Below are 10,382 nucleotides of genomic sequence, written 5' to 3'. Positions count from 1 at the left end.
TTTATTGCGGCAAGATCTACATCCTCATGCTCGTGTTCTCGCCAAATAAGCATTTTGAGTGTCCTATAATGAAAAAAAGACATATTAGAACAATTTAGTTCGAAAAATTTTGGGAAAAAATGGAGAAATTTAAGTTTTTAAAATATATTTCATGGGGTCTGCATCCACTACTTAGAAACAATGCATAGGTCCGCACGCATTGTAAGCAATAGGTGCAGACCCACAACTTTTTTCTTTGTAGAAAAAATTCGGGGTCCGCAGGGGCCGCGTGTTGCACCTGCGGACCCCCGCGAGCGATTTTCTAAACCAATTTCTCCTTCAAAAATCAAATTTAAAGCCTAAAAATGAAATGTAAATGGATGAAATGCAAGATAAGGAGGATGTGGATTACCTGGAGCTGACGGTTTTTTATTCCAACGGACGGATTTTCCAGAATCTTCACAGGAACTTTCTTACCCAAAAGCTCTCACTTCTCACTCTGAAATCAAATGGTAAAAATGAAGTTAGAAAAGCCCTTTTTATAAGTTTTTTTGAATAAATGAATTTTTAATTTATTTATTTTTCACTTTAAAAAGGTAATTTTTTAAATACATTTTTATTTATCTTAAACATGTATGAGTAATGTTTTGAGTTTTTGTGCAGAATATTGGATTTTTCAGGAAAATTGATCATTTTTCAACAAAGAGCATACTTTTATCACTTTTTGGGACTCTTTCAAAAATTTACGAAAAAGCGAAACATTGGAGTCCTCCTTAAGCTCTTTTCTGACTCGTAAAATATGAAAAGATTGCCGAGTTTTTCCCTTTTTAACTCGTTAAACGGAATTAGAAGGGTGGTCCACTTATAACTCTTTTCTGACTGTATAAACATGAAAAGATCGTCGGACTTTTGTCGTTTCAAGTTCGATATTGGTTATGAAACGACATGTCTTTGATCACTTTTTTACTTTTTCGGATCGGAGTCACTAATTATGAAAAGTACTCCTTGATCGTAATGGTCAAGCGGTTCTCTCAAGTATTATTTTATACTTTATCGGGCTCGAGGGACACAAATTTACAAAAAGGGACCCCCATGGAGTTTTCTTAAGTTTTTCTTCTGACTCCCTAAAATTGAAAAACACCGAGTTTTTCCTATACTGGACTTGTTAAAATTTAACAGTAAAGGACCTGTTCAATTTTAAATAGGAACGAACCACTCCTTCTTAGGGTTCAAATTTTAAACTAAGTTGGACTCATCCGAAGGATGAGCTTATAAACAAGCAAATGTTATCCTCCTCAAGCTTGTCAAAAATAAAGAGGTACTTGCCAGAAATGGTGGGGGAAAAGAGAGAAAAATGAACCTGTTTGTTACACTTTGTGTTTTAGAAAAGCCGTTAACCACTCTTGAACACGACACTTTTTCTTCACCTGGGTTGGGAAATCCATTGCCTAACAGTTAATCAAACCACATTGAAAGTCTTTAGCCGGTTTCTGGGTATTAGCTTTGGGTCAATTGTCACCAAACCATCTGCGGTGTCGTTATGTGTTCAAGAGATCAGTTCAAACAAACCATTCATTTGCAAAATATCTGTCATCCATTTTGACCATCCCTGAGTCAATCCTTGCCAATATATTTCTTCAAAACTTGATCTATGATTTCGTATTGTGGGCTTGCCTACGACAGATCGCTTTCTATCGACTTCAGCTCATTATCTAGAAACATGATCTAGAAATCATCAGTACCTTGAAATCTGCATGCCCTAATGGCAGGTTTCTCGTCTTCGATGATAGGTTGCATCATTGACCTTCGATCGAATGATTCTATGACATGTTCGACTTCAGCTCATTTATTCACATTTCATGGATTGTACTGGTACTTTGAGAGCCATTGACATTACTGGTGGTTTCTCTCACACATGTTAACAGTTCACGTCATTGACTGGTAATCAAGTGGTTTCTAACATGTTCGACTTCGACACATTCATTCACATGGATAGAAGCGTACTAGTTCGGGAAGCGGAAATCAAGACCCTGGATCTAGTTTCTACCATCCAGGCTGCGAGGAATTTTGTTATTCATTATACAGTGGACTATTCATAAATAGATGGTTGTGCCCATACTGTGTCTACACATGTTTATACTCTATTACAAAATAGTTCCTGTATCCGAACAGTTTACTCAGTTTTCTAGTCAGTTTTGATCTGAGTATGGGAATGCTTGCCTCAACGATGATATGTTCACCTATATATATTTTGCATTGAATGTTTTTACAAGTTCTGACTGGGGTTTCCACAAGATAATCCTTGAAATGATAAAGTACTTCACTCTTCATAAATGATAGACTCTATCTTCATCTGTTACAGACTTCGCACTTTAGGGGGAAATCTATTGCACTAAAAATTGTCACCTTGGTATTCTGCAATCTGTGTGAATCCATTACCACTCATACTTTCCTCCTTTGCAAGTCTTAAGCCTCAGTTCCTCATATCAAGCCTTGAAAATAAGAGAAAGCCCTCAAAATTCTCTAAAACTCTGGTTCCACACTTTCTCTTTGCATTACCTGTGGTCCTGCATGTAATGGTCATGTCTTCTGTGCACCTGACCGCTCTGTCTCTGTGTTATGGGTGCGGACCCCTGTAAAAGTTAAAAAGGCGCGAGTATATTCTAAGAAAATCACTTTTAGCCATTTCTAGAAGCTTTTGGAAGGAATCTTGAGGTGGCAAGTTCACTCTCTTAAGGTTCATGCATCCCATACCTTAAGGAGCTAACCCCTTGACGTGAGGAGCTTATCCTTTTGAAGGAGGATTCTATCCCTTCATAGGTGGACCTATAACCTCCTCCTTTGCACTATAAAATGAAGCATTGGGCTGGTTATTGAGGAGGTTAGAAGCTGAATATTTTTTAGGTGAAATGTTGTTGGAACTTAGTCTTCTTAGTTGAGTTTTTATGAGGAGAGATTACATACCTCTATGATCTCATTTGGAAGAGTGAAAGGCTTGTCAAAGTAAAGGAAATTCCCATTTCGGATCCCAGGAAGAGCTTGTTCAACATCAAGGCTGAAAAGGTTGTAAGGTTCTTCTACTTCAAAGTTAATACAAATAAGTTTGTTTTTCTCAATAAGCTGTTGATTCATGGTTTATTTTATGGATTCCTTGATCACAATAATAGACATGATTTATGATATTTGCTATGCAGGTGCTATTTAATGTTTGCTTGTTTGTGATTGCAAGTTCTCAAAGGTAATTCTTTCGAACGAAAGAAGGATGGCTACTACGAACAAGAATTGGATCTAAGGTAGGGTCTTAACACCTTTATAATATTTATTTATAAATCGCATATGTCTAGAGAAAGATAGATTTGTTTGTTTGTTTGTTGCTAGACTATCTTCTGATACTAGGGAGATCGGTCTTGTCCGCAAGATCGATTTATCCGGCCAACAATATCCCATCCATGGATTACTAGGCCTGATAGGTAGCACCCATCTCTAGTCTTTACCATATATCCTGCCCTTCATCGATTGAGGATTCCTAGCCCCACTGAGTCACAAAATACCTGGCTTTACCGCAACCCATAGTCTAGTTCAGGGTCACTAGGCCAATGGCTTTACTGCAATCCATAGTCTGATCCAGGGATCACTAGGCCATGTGTTCTTTCTTTCTGAGATCCACCTCACTCAGCTTTGAATCCATCCAACAATCCAACTCAAGCAAAACATGAGAACCCCATCACACCATGACTATCTAGAAATGACAAGGCTAGGTTGAAAACATTGTCACACCTAGGAAAACCCATGCCATGGTAGCAAAGAACCACATGCAATACCATGCATGCCAAATCTAGCAAGGAAATCACACATGTAAATCGATACCTGCAAAGAATCTTATTGTAGTTGCTTGATCCTACTCTTCCTTGCTTTCTCCTTCTTTCCTCTTTCATCATTTTCCTTTCTTGATCCAATGCCACAGTGCTCCAAGAAAAACCTAAGTGTCCAAGAGTATGAGAAAGAGAGAGAATAGAAGGGAGCTCCACCAAAACTTGTCCAAAAGCTTGCTAACTGATCCTTAGAAGCCTTTTCATCAATGAGGCGTCTATTTTATTCAACTTCCATTATTTTCCTTCAATTTCATGCTCACATGCAACCTGTGACCTTTTACCTTCCTTTTCTCCTAATTTCCCTTATTTTCATAAATAAATGTGCCAAAAATGTCATTTTTCCTTTCCAAATCCTTTGACATTGCCTTTGCCAATTTCCTTAGCCATAATAAACTGAATGAACACCCACTAGGATTTTTTCTCCCACCATTTAACTTGGAATACATGTCCCATGATGTGGTCTTATATATTTTTACATGGATTTTTAACAAAGGCTGTTACAGTCCATTCATAGCCTAGGGTTCAAATCCTGCATTCTTTGCATTCTAGTTTTGAGTTTTTGCATTTGCATGTCACTGTGAAAGCTTAGGGTTTGTTCTGTGAAGCCTTATTTGGATTGAATAAACAAAACCACAACTAAATCCTCTCACGGAACCTATAGTTTGAATAGATATTATCGAAGGTGAGATTATTGAGTCTTATGAGGAACACCTTGCTCTATTCTGCGAAGCTGGATAGTGGGATTTCGTTCAAATTTTTCAGAGTTACAATGATGATGTGGTTAAAGCTTTTGCCTCCACTTACAATGACCGAAAGGACGAATTTCGTGACTCTTGAGATGTGGGTGGATGTAGTCTTCATCATTGAAGCAACACATTTGTCCATAGAAGGCAAAAATTGGTCTAAAAATTGCCTTGTGCATGACATTCCTTGGCACGGGCTTTTGGTCTAAAAAAACTATAGCTATAATGTGAAACATATGCTTGTCCAATCCCTCAAAACTAAATGGAAAGGCTTGCTTTATTTTATTAGGTGCTTTATTACCTGTGAAGTTAAATAAGGGATTTTTATTTGTACCATATATGCCTATTAATGGAATTTCTCAGCTTTAATCTCAATCTGCCCTTCAATTTACATAAAAGCTTTTCAAAAATTTCTAAATTCTACCAAGGCAAGCACAAGAACCTTAAACGGTCTATGTTCCATCATGGACTAATTTTTATTTTGGTTAAACATTACTTTGTTAAGTACAGGGACTCCTGGGACTCATTCCTTCACTGAAATGGTTTCGAAAAATGCCATGTTATTAATCAATAAGAAAACCCTCCTAGAGTTTCACCCAGTTTTCAAGCAGTCAGTCCGACGCTTTCTGAGTCTCATGGAATTAAGTATTTCATCTTTGATAAGCATTTCCATTTAGCTATGTTAGATTTATGTGATGAAGGGGTTAAAATCCATGTTTTGGCGCCTGCTCATGTAACATGAAGTATGGAAAGGGAAATAGGGTCTTAGTACATTGAACTGGAACCTGAATTCAAGGATGATGTTGAGCCAACTCTCTTAGACCATAATCACTATTCTAAAATTGCACAAAATAAATAACACGATCATCCAGGTCCAAGTCTTCAATCATGAATTAAGAGCAAACAATTGACTCAAAAAATATCTCAAGCATGGCGAAATAGGCATAAGAAGGTCCCTGTTAAGGAGGTTTATGTTGATGTTGAGTCTCCTAATGAGCCTGTATCGAAAAAAAAAAAGCCCTAACTTGATCATAGTTTTGAATATGTTGATGATAATACTCCTAATCAAGATGGTGATAATTGTGCCAATACAAGGCTAATTCAGATAGATGTATGCAGAGCATGTATTGGCATCATAGCTATGCCATTATGCCTCCTTATTTGGAGCATTGAATGAAAAAACCTCAACAAGAAAAACAACCAATTAAGAATGATGAACTAAGTTAGGGAAAATCAAAAGGATAATAAGTCTTCTATATTGGAGGAAAATTTGCAGTCATCAAATACTCACATTATCATTAAGTTTGCCAATGTCAAAGTAGTGATAAATTCAGATTCTCAGGGTCAAATTTTTGCTGAATAATATGATGTTATTTGTTTATTTACAGGCTGGAAGTTTTGGCAAGTATGATTAGTTATTTTATTTACCTTGTTAGTTTTGAAGGCAACTACAAAATCATAATATACTAATTATAATATCAACCATTAACTTCATTCTTTTGATTTGTGACAAGATATACTCATTTACCAGATGCTAGCATTGGTACGCATGGTGTTTATTGTTGTGGATGTGGTTCGATTGTTTTAAATCACTTATGGATATCGTGTTAGTTAATTATGTACTTAATTTCCTTTCAAACAATTATGATTCGACTCAAGTGGTCAAAATAGTTAGATTTTAAACCTTAATTTTGGGAGATATTGTTTTGAATTCGAAGATTTAGTTCAGAGTATTTAGGGCTCATTGAGATGTGTATAAATCCTCAATTTTTGAGAGAATGGAAGGGAGAGATGTTAATTAAAATTGTGGTGACTGTGGAACATTTGATACATTTTGTTACTATAAATTTTTTTTGTTGGAACATTTCAACAAGTCAGTACTTAATTATAAATGATGTTTCAAATTCATAGTCACTAATGGAAGTCTTTTGAATTTTTTTATAACAGTGTTTTGAGAAATTTCGAACAAATAGCATTGTTGTTTCCATGACAGTGATCTGTGAATAAGTAGTGATTTAATTTCATCTTTCCTTGTTGTTTTAGTCATATATATATATATGAGATCATGTTTACCTTTGAAGACCACTGTCTTAAAAGATAATTCTAATCTGTCCATTGCTTAATTATGAATCCTTAGAACGATTTTTGAGTATGCGGTTTACTTATAAATGGGACTAAAACTTAGACTATTATAATTTCTATGTTTTTTTATATAGTCTTTTATCACTTATCTTATGAATGATTTTGGGGTTCAATTGCTGAAAGATTTACTTTTTCATATAGAAACTGTTATGGTCCTTTAGTTTTGCCTCTGCCGAGATAATATTAGGTAGTTATATATACATGGATTCACGTTAATTCTTGATGTGAAATATGAAAGCAAATCCACACTGTTCTATGTTTGTTTAAAAGATCAAGGAATTTTATGATTATGGTTTTTGTCATTTACAAAATATCGCATTAAAATTTATTTAAATCAAAATTATAATTGCATTTATAATTCAATTTAGCTATTCAATTTGCATTTCAAATATACAACATTGTACAAATAACATATAATTCATTCTTCATTATTACCAGTTATATGAGCTTTTGGTTTCTTTTCTTTTGTATTATATTTCTTATATATTTGGTATATCATTCATTGTATTTTAGCATTGTATATTAATCTATTATTGTATTATATCATATTAGTTAAGTAACCTATAGTTTAGACATATCAACATAAAAAATTAATTCTAGGTACATGTAATATATAAATTTAGGATTACTTTAGAATTCCCCCATTCTCTTTCCCTCGCAAGTGGAAGAGATTCACAGGCTAACCGAGCCTCTAAACGTGTCAAGAGTGGATATTCAAATGGATTATGGTATGTGAATAACTTTGATTCTAATTCAGGTGGATATTGGTGGCCTCCTGCCAAGTCCACCTGGACCCCCACCATTGTTTCTCTCAGCATTTTCAGTTTCCTTAATTGTAGCACAACTTACTATTTTTAGTAGTTTTTCGGGTCCTGAACTTCTAGAGCCGTTTTGAGGCCCTAAACGACGTTTTTTGGGAAAACTGGGAGCAACATCGGTCCATGGACGGACGATGTTGCTCTTCCCAAAGTTGTAGTTCTCGGATAGATCTTTCTAACAAGATATTGTGCATGTCAAACGGAGATCATATGCCAAAGTTACGACCCCGGGAAGTTGATGTACCAATTTACCCAAACGGGGCCCACAATTTGGCGTTTCATCTTCTAGGGTTAGGAATTTGGATGTTTAGGGCTTTCCATTGTTTCTCAACAATAAATAAGCCTTCGAGCCTCATTGTAAGACAGTTCAGAGGCATGTAGCCGCCACATCTCTTCTCAGAGATAAGCTACCATCGCCCTAGTTGGTTTATTTCCATTACTATTTGTAAGCATATTTCAGTATTTTACATTAATGAGATGAAGTATTATTTCCACTACATATCTGTGTTTATGGTTATCTCTGTAATTTGTTGCGTTCCTGTTTAAATCCGGATCAGTGATACCAGAGCAGTCTGCTTTTTCTCTGTTTTTCTTTGCATGTCCCCAACGAGGTCGGGATATAAGGAGTTAGGGCTTGAACTGGTCGAACCTTTGCAAGACCAGCCTCGCAAATCCCGACGACCTCCCATGGCAGATGAGAAGAAAGATGAGGGGGAGGAGATCCTATCAAAATCTTGCTCGAAGAAGCCCTCGAGCGACAAAGGAACGCGATGATGGACAACTTTGCCCAGATCCTTCAGTGGCTACCCAGAAGCGACACATCGGCTTCTAGCAGCTACACTGAAAACGCCACACCCTTTAAGGTACAAGTTAATTTTTAAATCCCCATATTTGAGGGTCAGATAGACGCAGATGTCATAGATAGATGGTTAAATCTGCTAGAGGGTTATTTTTCTGTTCATGAATTTTCGAGTCAGGAAAAGATTGTTTTCGCTCTTCTCAAAGCAGCCCCCCACATCAAGGACTAGTGGGAAGCCTACTGCGAGTAGAAGGATGAAAATACCAGCTCACTATTTTCAGCCTCACCCACTTGGAATTCATTCTGGGATGCCATCAAGGAGTAGTACTACCCTGTCGGAAGCTATGAGGATTAATACATAAAGTGGACCATGTTGCGGCAGGGAAAGGACCAAGACATGCCAGAGTTCACTAATCTTTTCCATACCCTTTGCACAAAGTTGGGTATCAAGGATTTGGAGTAGCATTTGATACTCAAATACCGTGGCTACCTACACAAGTACATCCAGGAAGAAATAGAATTCCTGAACATCTCCTCGCTCAGCACAGCATACTGATATGCCGTCAAGGTTAAGCATAAGTTTAAACAGAAGAAGCAAGACTTTGGATCCGCGAATCCGAAGCAAGGGAAAGGTGCCCCTAAACCACAGATCAAAGGACAAAGCCAAGGCAGGGCATCCCAAGACAACCCGCCAAAGCTACAAGTAAAGAACAGCGCCACGAAGCCAAAAAAGGACACGGGAAAATGGTGTGAGTTCCATAAGAGCTCCACCCACAACACAAGTGAGTGTTGGGCCAAGCAGTCACTGGTGGCTGAGCTAAAGGTTTCAGAATCAGATGCATGTTCTGACTCTGAGTCAGAACCCGACAAGGGGAATGACAAAGGGAAGTAGATTATCGATGCAGAGCTCAACGCCACCATTTCCACCACGAAGATATAGAAGGAGGAACCCAAAGATCCAGAGGAGGAGGAGCGTCTCTTCCACTCCCAAATGTGGGTAAAGGGCTCCTTGCTATAGTTCATTGTCGATAGCGGGAGCCAAAAGAACCTCATTTTGGCAGAGGTCGTGAAGCGGTTGGGCTTACCAACCACAACACATCCACAACCATACACAATCGGGTGGCTTCACCAAGGATGGGATCTTCGTGTGAGCCAGCAGTGTCGCCTTCCATACAGCATCAAGCCCTTCACGAATGAGGTATTGTGTGACATTGCTCCCCTTGAAGTTTGTGATGTATTATTAGGACAACCATACTTGTGGAAGCGACATGCTGTGTATGAATCAAGGCCCCGCGCTGTTATTATTACATTGGGAAATAAGTTGTACAGGATACCAGAGGTAGCACTGTCTATCGCCATCTCTCTGATTACTGCAAAACAATGCAGTAAGCTCATTTCCAAAACCGGGAAATTTGTTTCCTGATGATATGCCCTCAAGGAAAGAAGAAGACGGTGGCCACGATCTCCAGATAGGGCCCCTCCGCACGACAACTACAGATGTACAAGGTCATGGAGGAGTACAATGACATCTTCACCTCCCCCGCAGGGGTTCCTCTGCACTATTAGGTCAAGCACTCCATCGATCTAACCCCAGGTGTGCTGCTACCCAATGGACCAATTTATCGGTGCTCCATTCTAGAGAACGATGAAATCAAGAGGCAAATTCAGGAGTTGCTGCAGAAAGGTCACATCTGTTCAAGTTCATCGCCTTGTGGGAGCCTGATTGTGTTGGTACAGAAGAAGGATGGGACTTGGAGACTCTGTATTGGCTATCAAGCACTGAACAAGATCATTGTCCGTAATAGGTACCTGATCCCGCAGATTGATGACCTCCTGGACCAACTAAAGGGGGAAAAATATTTCAGCAAGATCGATCTGAAGTCAAGATACCACCAGGTACCAATCAAACCCTCTGATGTGTGGAAGACTGCCTTCAAAGCTAAGGAGGGCCTTTTTGAATGGTTGGTTATGCCTTTCGGATTAACGAATGCTCCTGCAACCTTCATGAGGCTAATGGATGACATCTTAC

This window comes from Pinus tabuliformis, chromosome Q (assembly GCF_031772625.1).
Source record: "Pinus tabuliformis cultivar Carrire ecotype Pingquan chromosome Q, CPIR1, whole genome shotgun sequence".
NCBI classification, from domain to species: domain Eukaryota; kingdom Viridiplantae; phylum Streptophyta; class Pinopsida; order Pinales; family Pinaceae; genus Pinus; species Pinus tabuliformis.
Note: the sequence above shows the minus strand (reverse complement) of the source record.